This window comes from Cupressus sempervirens, chromosome 11, assembly GCF_028749045.1.
Source record: "Cupressus sempervirens isolate cs-2001-9-10 chromosome 11, ASM2874904v1, whole genome shotgun sequence".
NCBI classification, from domain to species: domain Eukaryota; kingdom Viridiplantae; phylum Streptophyta; class Pinopsida; order Cupressales; family Cupressaceae; genus Cupressus; species Cupressus sempervirens.
Genome location: NC_143128.1, coordinates 506,059,788 through 506,072,871, shown reverse-complemented (window position 1 = coordinate 506,072,871; position 13,084 = coordinate 506,059,788).

Here is a 13,084-nt window from a genome sequence, read left to right as displayed (position 1 = left end):
ATGCAACTTTGAGAAAGTTGTTAATAATAGAAAAATGATGTAAAATGGTATATGGTTGGTCTTGGGGGTAGTTAGGAAGGTTTATAACTGTCAAATGGATATAAAAACCATTGTATGGTCGAACCAAATCAATTTGGAGAAGAGGAAATACTTTGATACATTTTTGGTGCATTTTATTGTTGTGGTTTTGATTGGTTTTTTTTAGTTTTAGAGTAGTTTCCAGGCCTTGTACGGCCATATACAGCCTGGAAACCATGTAATATAGTATTTTATATATAGTATGATGAATCCTTCTTCTCATTCTTTTGGTTTGGTTCAATTTTATGAAGAAATGAATAAGTTATGGGTATTTTAGTGAAAGTGGATGTTTGCAGATTTGAGATTCGCTGAATACAGTTATGTTACAGCGTGTGATGCAGACATATTTTGGAGACTAAAGATCTCTAATGATATTAATTGGAAAGATATGTGAACTACCTTTCATTTCCAACTGGTTTGAATCATTTTTATATATATTTGTGAAAGTTATGGGCATTTGAGTGAAAACTGGTTTTTAACAATTTTCATTGGAGTTACAGACAGTTATTTGTGCTTGAAAATTTATATATGAATGAGAAAAATTAATGGCTTACATATTTGAAAACTATACTCAAGAATGGATAATATGGAATTGGTTTGGTTTCATTTAGATTTATTTTGAGTAATATATCTGATGCCCTAGGTAGGGTTACTAGTTTTGTTCCTGATTTATGACAGAAAATATGGGTCTTGGTTCAGAGTACATAATTTATAATCTGATTATTGGATTGGTCTCATCTTTCGATATGTTTTATAATTACTAATTTAGAAAAATTTCTCCAAAGGGTGTTTTAATAAGATATTTAGAACTGGAGTTATGAACAATGCAATCAAACATAGCAATCTGATTGTGTGAGTGAAGATTTTGTCTTTATTGGTGTATAATGCCAGGGTTCTTTGTTGTAATCTTTGAGATGTTCTTGGTTCCTTGAGGGTGTACCAGCCTATTGTGAATCCCTTGAGTTGAAATAAGATTCCTTGAAGATAAATATAGAGGTCTCTGCATCAGATTGGTATCAGAGCACAGAAGATTCTGAGTGTGTGGATGGATAGAATCTACACCAGGCAGAGTTGGGTATATGATTTTTGTTAGTGAAGTTTTTGTGGTTGCAGGTGCTAGTTCACTCGTTGCAGATAGGTGGACAAGAGAGGTCTACCAAAGGATCATAGGAGATGATCCAGGGCCAAAGAGGATGGTCCTTTGTGTGTCGCCAATAGACTAGGGAGAGAGGCATGATGGGACTCCCAGGTGAGGGACAAGAGGTTGTGATGCAGCATGGAGGAGTGGACTGAGGAATGAGAAGCACCATAAAGGCAACTAGCATAACTCCATTGATGGGAGTCATTAGTGAAAGAGATAGGAAAGTGGAGGAGGCAGAGATCCAGTGATGATGGTGAAGAGTCAAAGGAAAAGATGAGGATTTTGATCTAATATTTTTTCTTGCAGGTTATTGATTCCATGTTTCCAAGAGACTTGGAAACTTTTCAAGTTTGGGAGTATGGTGCAGGAGCACATTAAATACAAGAACATGGGAAATTTAAGATTCATTATTTGTGATATTAAATACATTTGAGTCATTAATATTGTATTTGGGTCAAGTTGTAAAGGCTATGAAGCCATTTTTTGTCAAAAATGTAAAAGTTGCGTAAAAAGTTGTAAAATGCAACTTTGAGAAAGTTGTTAATAATAGAAAAATGATGTAAAATGGTATATGGTTGGTCTTGGGGGTAGTTAGGAAGGTTTATAACTGTCAAATGGATATAAAAACCATTGTATGGTCAAACCAAATCAATTTGGAGAAGAGGAAATACTTTGATACATTTTTGGTGCATTTTATTGTTGTGGTTTTGATTGGTTTTTTTTAGTTTTAGAGTAGTTTCCAGGCCTTGTACGGAAATATACAGCCTGGAAACCATGTAATATAGTATTTTATATATATTATGATGAGTCCTTCTTCTCATTCTTTTGGTTTGGTTCAATTTTATGAAGAAATGAATAAGTTATGGGTATTTTAGTGAAAGTGGATGTTTGCAGATTTGAGATTCGCTGAATACAGTTATGTTATAGCGTGTGATGCGGACATATTTTGGAGACTAAAGATCTCTAATGATATTAATTGAAAATATATGTGAACTACCTTTCATTTACAACTGGTTTGAATCATTTTTATATATATTTGTGAAAGTTATCGGCATTTGAGTGAAAATTGATTTTTAACAATTTTCATTGGAGTTACAGACAGTTATTTGTGCTTGAAAATTTATATATGAATGAGAAAAATTAATGGCTTACATATTTGAAAACTAGACTAAGAATGGATAATATGGAATTGGTTTGGTTTTATTTAGATTTATTTTGAGGAATATATCTGATGCCCTAGGTAGGGTTACCAGTTTTGTTCCTGATTTATGACAGAAAATATGGGTCTTGGTTCAGAGTACATAATTTATAATCTGATTATTGGATTGGTCTCATCTTTGGATATGTTTTATAATTACTAATTTAGAACAATTTCTCCAAAGGGTGTTTCAATAAGATATTTATAACTGGAGTTATGAACAATGCAATCAGACATAGCAATCTGATTGTGTGAGTGAAGATTTTGTCTTTATTGGTGTATAATGCCAGGGTTCTTTGTTGTAATCTTTGAGATGTTCTTGGTTCCTTGAGGGTGTACCAGCCTATTGTGAATCCCTTGAGTTGAAATAAGATTCCTTGAAGATAAATACAGAGGTCTCTGCATCATAAAACATGGTCTACAATACAAGGCCTAAAAAGGTAATATGCCAAGAGAACTATGATACCCATTGTTATATGCAAAATCAACAAGGTACAAATAGTCCTTCCACTCCACCTACCTATCCATAACATACATGTGAAGCATATCCTCTATATTTTGATTCACTCTCTCAGTTTGACCATCAGTCTCTAGATGATAAGCTAAACTAAAATAGAGTTATGCATCCAACACATGTTGGAGAGACATCCACAATGCAGAAGTAAACACTGGATCTCTATCCAAAATAGTTCAATGAGGGATCCCATGCAAATGTACAATATCCTCCAAGAAAACATGTGCTACAAAAGAAGCTATGTAGGATTCTCTCATGGGTAAAAAATGTGCTACCTTGGACAACTTGTCCACTATCACCATGATACAATCATCTCTCTATGATGACATAGAAAATCCTATGATAAAATCTATTGATATCGTATCCTTCTTCCACTCTAGAATGGTATGTGGTTGCAAAAGACCCGCTGGATGTTGATGCTCTACCTTTACTCTTTGGCACTCAAGAAATCTAGCAACAAAATTAGCAACATCACACTTCATCCCTACCCCAAAAGTACAACTATTTGAGATCAGCATGCATCTTCTTAAGACCAAGATGTGCAAAATATATTGCATGATGTGCCCCTAACAAAACTAAGGTACGAAGATCACCCAAAATGGGTACATAGATATGCCTCAAGTGTCACAATAGCCCATTGGATTCAAGAATATAACCTAAAAATCTCCCCTCAAGGGTACATCTAGACTTGATCTCCACCCTCACCTCTTGATAGCAAGTGTCACTAGGCAAGGCCTCCAAGATTCGGCCTCGCAAATCCACTCCCAATGACATCACTAATACCTTACGTCACCTTCTGCTCAAAGCAAAAAAATTCTCCTTCCCTTTAATATAATAAACATCAAAGTCATACTCACACAAGAACTCCATCTAGTGATACTATCTTGCATTCAGGTTTGGCTGAGTAAAGATATAATACAAGCTCCTATAATTTCTATGCATCTCAAACCTATGACCCAAAAGAAAATGCCTCCAACAAACAAGGGCATGCACTACAACTACAAGTTCCAAATCATGGGTGGAGTAGTTAAGCTTATGGTCCTTGAGTTTCCTAGACTCACATCTAATCACTCGACCATCCTACATCAACACCATACCCATGCCTTCCAATGAAGCATCTATGCACACCATTAGATCACCTACAAGATTATGCACAACAAGAATTGGTGCACTGGTCAAACGCTCCTTAAGAGCATTAAATGGTACCTTGCACTAGTCTGACCAAACATAATTCTTCCCTTTTCATTGAGGAGAAGTGATGTGATGAGCCACTTTTGAGAAATCCTTCATGAAGTGATAGTAGTATCCTACCAATCCCATGGAACTACAAACTTCTAAGACATTAGTGGGTACTAGCCAATCCATGATCGCATGAATCTTCTTTGGATCCATTGCAATTCCATCATGAGTAATGATGTTTCCCAAATACTTCACCTCTGACTAGAAGAAGCCATATTTACTTAAGTTACCATACAATTGGTCATCTCTCAAGCACTACAATGTCTAACATAAGTGGACTTCATACTTCTCAATAGTCTTTAAAGAAATCAATATGTCATCTAAGAATACAATGACACATTGATCAAGATAAGTGTAAAATACACCATTCATCAAACTCATAAACACTAATGGCACATTGGTTAACCCAAAGGGTACAACCATAAACTCATAATGCCCATACCATGTACAAAAAGTTGTTCAATAAATATTATCCTCCTAAATACGAAGTTGATGAATTCTCAACTTTAGATCAATCTTCGAGAACACTCGTGCTCCCTTAATCTGATTGAACAAGTCATCTATCCTCGAAAAAGGATAATAGTTCTTTACCATCACCTTATTCAACTGTTGATAGTCAATGCACAAATGCAAAGAACCATCCTTCTTCTTCATGAAGATGGCTGGTGCAACCCATTGGGATACACTAGGATGAATATGGCCCTTGGTCAATAATTCCTCTAGCTGCAATCTAAGCTCACTCAACTCTTGAGTAATCATGCAGTAACAAGCTCATGAAATTGGCTTTGTTCCTTATACGAGATCAATCTAAAAATCAATGTCACACTATGGTGGCATACCTAGAATCTCATCAACAAACACATGTACATACTAAAAAAGGAGTGGGTGATCATCAAGTGTCAGTGTAAAACTCTTAGCTTCCTTATGATCATTGATAGAAACAAGAAACAATTGACAACCCTTCTACACACTTTTATTCACTTGATTAGCTAAGATCATCCAAAGTGAGACTAGTCTCAAAACTCCCAAAAGTTCCACCTACCCACCTATGTCATCAACACACTATACTGTCTTACGATGGAAATTGATATTCGCCTAATGGGTAGCTAACCATTCCATGCCCAACATAATGTCATATGATCCTAGAGGTAGAATTCTTATATCCACTATGGTGGTGAAGGTACCCAAATTCAAAACAAATCTCCTAGCCAAAGAGTTGATAGCCACTTTAGAACCCATGGCCAACTTAACCTACCACCTATCAATTTGATGCACTACCACAAACCCACATCGCTGAATAAGAGATGGTTATATGAAAGAATCAAAAGCACCTAATTCAAATAAAATAGAAGATGAAGTGCCATTCAACATACCTTTTGCCTCAACTACTATACCTTGATGATAAGCTTGATAGTTGTCAACTGCCACAAAGACTTGGTGATTCCTACTAGCATCTCCTATAGTAGGCTTAGATCTCGTTGTGCCCTTACCAGGTCCTAAGGATGGTTTAATGGAGCACTCAAAAGACTTATGTCTAGGCTAGCCACACCAATAACAATTTCCTCCAAACTTGGAACCTATTCCATGGCCACCCTAGGTTACACTAGGATAAGGTGCACTACCCCTACTATAATTCTATAGAGCACTCTAAGGAGGATGATCCTACTGAGATTTGTGTCCTCAGTTCTGGTTATCTCCTTTCTTTCCTAAATCACCTGCACTTTGTCCACCTTTTCTCCAATAACTCCTCTTCTTCTTACAGTGTTAACCACCTTGAGTGGGTGTCAACTGAGCTTGTCCCTTTCCTAAGGATTGAGTAAACTAATTCTCTTGTCCTAAATTCTGTGCACTCTAGTTTTGAAACTAGATTTACCACTAAAACCCCTAGCTACATTACTCTTTATGATCCTTTCCTTGTTAATGGCAAGAGTAACTGTCCTTGATTGGTGAGCAGAGACATCTCCAATAATGGAGTCTTTGAGCCCCTTGACAAAATGCTAAGTGGTGAATGCCTCATCATGCCTATAGCTCAAGTACTACTTCAAACCAAGGAACTTCTTCTCATACTGATCAACTATCATAAATCCTCTTCTAAGCCCATGAAATTCATCAAAGTGAGCCTCAAAATACTATGGTGATAGGAATTTCTCTCTAAATCTCTCCTCAAAAATATCCCAAGTGAGGCCTGTGACACTAATTTGAAGCATGTCACTCTCTGAATCCCACCAAATGGAACCATGTTCCCTCAGCTGAGTGATCATGCACCGGGCCTTCACATTGCTCCTATAAAGTAGTAGGAGAAATAATGCCTCCTATCAAGCAACTAGGTCTAAGGCTTTTCTCCTATTCCCTGACCATCAAATTTTGGTGGTTTGGACCTCTGAAGTTCCCACATCATGTCAACTTAAGTGAAGTCAACATCATCTCAACCAAGGCCTCTCCATTGGTTCCTTCTACCACTAGTTGGTTTTTGAGAGCATTCCCATTCACATTCTTCCTCTCTATGCTCTGAATGATGGGAATCCACATGATGGGATCCCTCCTCTTGGTTATGGTCCTGTTGGTGCTCCTCCATATGAAGGCCCAATCGAGCAAGAATTTCCTTCAAAGCACTGGCATCAATGCTCCCATCACATTATGATTAGCAGTACCCTGTTCTCCCCCTTCGTCATGCCACTCCTCCTCATGGTGTTCTTCCTCTTGAACCACACATCAATTACCTCCTTGACCAGACCTACGTGCAGGGGGCATCACTATGGAAGCAACAAGATAAAGTTAGACATTAAGATCACAAGCATAAAAGTTGAAAGTATGAACCAAAAAGATATCAAATAATCAAACATATTATAAAAATACACAATTATAAAAAAAACCATAGTGGAAGCATAACATAGAGATCCTAATGTTTCAACATGGGCTCTCATACCAGATGTAATGCCCCACCCAGAGATCCTTGGAAACAAGGATAAATATGTTGGAATTATAGATGGAGTAACTGAGGGGGTGAATCAGTTACCAAAAAAACAAATCCTGATCTCTTAGATGTCTTTAAATAACTAGTTACTATTCTCACTCAGTAAACATTCACAAAAATGTTGTAACTCGATTAACACTAAAAATTCTACAAAATCCTTTGGCTACCGAGTGAACTTGGTAAGAATTTAATTTCCTTCGCTAACCATGAGAGCTTGGTAAGAACTATTTTTTGCCACATTTTCTTTTGATGACCAAGTGATCTCAGTAGACACTAAATTTCCTTTGCAAACCTTGAAAGCTTGGTAATAACTATCTGCACAAGGTAAAATCTGAGAATGCTCGATAGACACTATAAACCTTCTTTGCTAACATTTTGAGCTTAGTAGACTCTATCTTTTTCCTTGCTGACCAACTGAACTCGGTAGACTTTGACTGATAACTAATATGACATTTTTGTAACATCAAAGACAACACACAATTGAACAATTGTATCCAACAATATCCCTCTTTGGCATTGATGTCAACACAACATGTCATAGTAGAATGAAATTTGAAAACAAGTCTTTTCTTGACAAGATGCTTCTCCCTCTTACATTTCATTCCACAAAACTCCTCAAATATAGTAATCTCCCTCTTTCATAGTAATCTCTCCCTCTTGCATAAACTCTCTTTTTCTTGCAAATTTCAGAAAGATATGATAGTAAACTCTCCCTCTTTGACAACACATGCCAAAGACAACACAGCTCAAATGAAATTCAATGTACCTTAAGTACTGATTCATATGCAATGTCTTCATTACTTTGCTACATCAACTGATAGATCTTCAATTCTTTTCCTATTGATGCATCACTAAAACTATATTTTAGTGAACTTCAGATAGGGGAATGACCCCTAACTTACCTCTTAGATACAAGAATGAATCCTTAGGTAAAGGCTTAGTGAATATGTCAAAAATTTATTCCTTTGTATGGACATATTCCAATCTTATCTCCGTATCCTGCACCAATTGTTGGAATTATAGATGGAGTAACTGAGAGGAGGGATGAATCAGTTACCACAAAAACAAATCATGATCCCTTAGATGTCTTTAAATAACTAGTTACTACTGTCACTCAGTAAACATTCACAAAAATGTTGTAACTTGGTTAACACCAAAAATTCTACAAAATCCTTTGGCTGTCGAGTGAACTTGGTAAGAATTGAATTTCCTTTGCTAACCATGAGAGCTTGGTAAGAACTATTTTCTGCCACATTCTCTTTTGATGACTGAGTGATCTCGGTAAGTGCTGAATTTCCTTTGCAAACCTTGAAAGCTTGGTAACAACTGTCTGCACAAGTTAAAATATGAGAATTCTTGGTAGACACTGTAAACCTTCTTTGCTAACCTTCTGAGCTTGGTAGACTCCATCTTTTGCCTTACTGACCAACTAAGCTTGGTAGACTCTAACTGATAACTGATATGACATTTGTGTAACATCAAAGACAACACACAATTGAACAATTGTATCCAACAAAATATAAGCTATGATATTTTTTATTTTAAACAAGTTGAATACACACAACATACAACATACGAGGATCACAATGATTGCAATGGAAGACTAACCAAACATCTTGACACCAATAGGTCTCCAAATGCCACTACTAACCAAAACAACTAACAATGAAAGATGCATAACTAAATTTGAATCAAAACATTTTGAATCCAAGATACAACACCAAAGGACTGAAGAGAACCTAAGAGGGTATCCTGAACACTTCCTAAAAAGTTTGGGTCTTACCAAAAAGTTCTAGCTGTTCACCCAAATAGGTTTTCAAAAATACACGTAGTACTTTGAAATCAACAATGGGTGATACTTTTCAGTATCATGTGACATTTCCCAAGAAGGGTGTGACACTTTCAGGGATATGGTGACACTTCTCTCAAGGGTGTGTGATACTTTACAAGTATCATACGATGCTTCTTTAATGGGGGTGTGACACTGGAAAGTAGTGCATGACATTACTCAAAGAGGCATGTGACACAATTAGGGAACACACAATAGAATCCTAATGGGCATGTGACACAAAATTGTATCACTCCATTCTAACACATGGTTGCCCAAGAAAAGCAAGAAAAACTCCTAAGGATGTAAAACAAGGTTAAACTAAGTTCAGAACCTCCATAGAAGGGAGTACTAGATCCACAATTTGAGGCATGAACACTTGAACACACTACTAAAAGACGTAAACTATATCTAACCATCTAAACAAGTAGTGAAGGGAAAGTATAGAAGTAAACATTGTAGTGTATGAAAGCAACATCACAATAATATAAATAACATTGCAATGCATAGTACAACCAAACTAAGTATGTAGTTCCTCCCAACCATAATAGCATCATAAGACCATCGTGGGCCCTAGTAATCCACCACTTGTAACATCCCAAGCTACCGAACAAATCGTCAGTAGTATCAATAGGGGGATGTCACTACTAAAATATGCTACAACATAATCATAAGGAAATATAACATGCTAAATGCAAGCATACGATAAACCTATAAAATAGATAACCTCATGTATCATATGCTAATCATTGTAATAAGGAAATGAATTGATAACTAACATCATCTAGACATGATATATAAGCATCCCAATGAAAGCATACATCATAAGAATGCATATTTTGGAACCTAAAGTACCAAGTGAGAACATCCAACAATGGTCGCACTAGAACAGGACACCATCTATGTACATTGGTCCCTAGTAGTGGTATAGGTAGCTATGCCTCCCAACCATGTAGCATCTATAGGTCCACTCCCACCATGCTAATGGAGATAATGATCCAACCACAAACACACACAAGCAAACGTCCATGGCTAACACACATGCCAGATAGTATGATGACTAAAACCAAGACATAGATAATGCATAAACTACAAGTCTTTGTTAGACACTTAATGGGTTACTAAGTAGGGGACTAACATCATGGAGAGTATTGGCATCGACAAGTCCAAGATAGTATTGGCAACTTCTCTCCCTAAAAGAAGGTGTATAGTCTAGTTTTAATTATCTTAAATATTTATTACCTCCCAGTATTTTCATTTAGTTATCACTTAATTAAAAATTCCTTCACCAACCCTTTGGGCACAATTATCACTAGGTTTCAAGGTAGAAGCCCCCTCCATATGCTACCCTACCCTACCCATGCTCATCCAATGATGAGTGCCCACAGGCATGAAAATTCCCAACCCAAATCCAATGATCTTACTTTCAAAAGTATCACAAAATATCAGGACTTACAAGTCACTCGAAAAATATGTGTATACATACTCATGTGTGGTGTAGTGCAATCACGAAGATCATAACACAAGGATTGGATGATAAAATAATGTGGAAAGTCACTCAACTAAAAATAGACTCAAGAGAATAGATGTGGTACACATCCCAATGCAACATAAAAGTGTAACATTGGTCTTACTGACATCCAAATGAATCATCTAGGTCCATGACCCACATTGTGCTAAGGAAACCTAAGAAAACAATGTGGCATGCAAGACAAGGTAAAAGCCCCAAAAAGTGGAAACCTTCATAATTAAAACCTATTTAGTCTATGAGTACAAAACCCCCAAAAATCCAATAATATTTGAGTTCGGACACCATATGCAAAAATGAATCTCATAATGGTGTGAAACCCCAAACCCCCATCCTTAAAATAGGGAAATTTTTTATACCTAGCCAATTGGGCAAAACTAGTAAACAAAAATAGAGGGGAACACTAGTTCTTAGCCTCCAGACAAATGGCTACCAAAAATAGAACCTAAAACAGAAATAAAACAAGAAAATGAGAAGGCCCTACTTGAAAGGAATTCACCTAAAGCAAAGCTTCCAAAAATTAAATTTGAGAAGATTTAAAGCTCGAAAACCTAAAATCATTGAAATCGCTAAAGAACTTTCGTGACAATGTGAAGTTCTAAATGCACAGATACACTCACTAGTCTAATCACATAATGCATATGAGTTTGGATTTAGTAACCATAGAAAGGTTTGTATTTAAATAATTAAAATAAGAATATGTCAATGATGTAGGGATGACATTGGTAAGATATGAATAGTTGAATTATTAACTCCATGCGCCACTACTAGGGATATAATTCCTGCACACTAAAACACACGATCAAGTGCAATTGCATAATAATGTCATAGCCAGAGCAATAATGCATTAAATACCTAATTAATCCATTTACATCACTTACATTTTCATAACACATAAAGAGACAAGAATGACGTAAATCACCATAGCATAAAATCTATCACATAACATAATCAAAAAGTATGTCCAAATACTAGATAATCGAATATCCTTGTAGATCTACTATCATCTCAAAATGGCATCAACATGAAAATATGATAAACAAAAAAATATAGCAATAAAGCATCTATGGTACTGAATCAAAGTATATAACATTCAACCCTCAAGTCATCTCAAAGTACATAAAATAAGAGTATCAATTATCTCTTGTATCAAAATAGACAAGGTACAGACTGCAAACATGAGAGGCACTACATTCCAACTTTCCAATAAGATATAAAAAATATATTGTCAACTATTATTGTCATTATTTCCTATACACTAGTCTACTAACATGCTTCATGAAATATATTGTAGCATATCCATAACTCAACATAAGATCCAATGAACATATATATTTTATATGTACTCATCTTTCTACACAAATCTAACCTCATATAGCTTAACCTATCACATGCCAACTTCACTATGCCAAAAATTATCTTATGACACACATAATCTTCATCTATCACAATCACATAAGAATATCTTCTTATTAATGAAAACAATTGTCATAAATACAACACATAATCAATACATCCAAGTTCCAACCAAACCTCTACTTCTAAAAATATTATCATTAATGATTCCAAATTTTATCTCTAGGGCCATGATAGTATCCTCATAGTATGTCCTCATGTTTTTAGTGTCTTTTACTACTTTCTTTAGTGATGTCATGAGACAAGTATCTTCATTTTCATCTAATGGTAGATCATTTTTATATTTTTACTCTAACTAATTATGTAAACCCCTTAGGTTTATGTTGGTATTTTTAACGTGTGTGACCACATCAAATGATAACACCTAATTAGAGAAATCATCTTGAGGTGAAGAGTGATGGGACATCCTATTGGGTCTAATATTGGTTGGGCCCTCAATGAGTATTATATGGATAGGACCCTCCTTAAGAAGGAAAACTAGCTCTGGATCTTTTTTTCCTCATACTCATGCCCCCTAAAATAATGACTATCTAAATCATTTTGATCAATATCTTTGTCATCATCTCCAGAAATAGGGGATTCCCTTGTATTAATTTGGATTTGGAAGCTTTAGGATTTAAACACTCCATAATTAATAATATCAAACCCTCAATATTGGCTTCCTAGGGTTCTTGCAATGATTATTAGTTTTAGCAACCAAGAAAGAGAGATGCATAAATAGGAAAGAAATGTGCATTATATGGTAACAAAGATTAATCCAAACAAAGTAATGGATATAAACAAAAATGGATCTTCCATGAAGGGAAAATTATTCAATGATTAGCATCATCACCTCTTCCTAGGATTTTCTTATGGAGCTCAAGACATAACCACCCTTCTTCTTCTTGATTATGGCCTCCCCTTTAATATACTTGACAAGAAAAAATTGCATTATCAATTGCTTCCTACTTGTAAAGAATTTGTTCCCTTCCATAGGAATCACATTCATAGTGGAAATTTATGTTCCTTTATTACATTACTTCTTACCAAACATTACAACTTTCTTGTTCTTCCAATTATCAATAGTTTTTGGTGATTTTTGAATCAAATCCATGAAGGTATTCAAGAAATGAATAAACCCCATACTTAGAAAGAATTATATATATGGTAGGATCTTTGATCCCCTCAT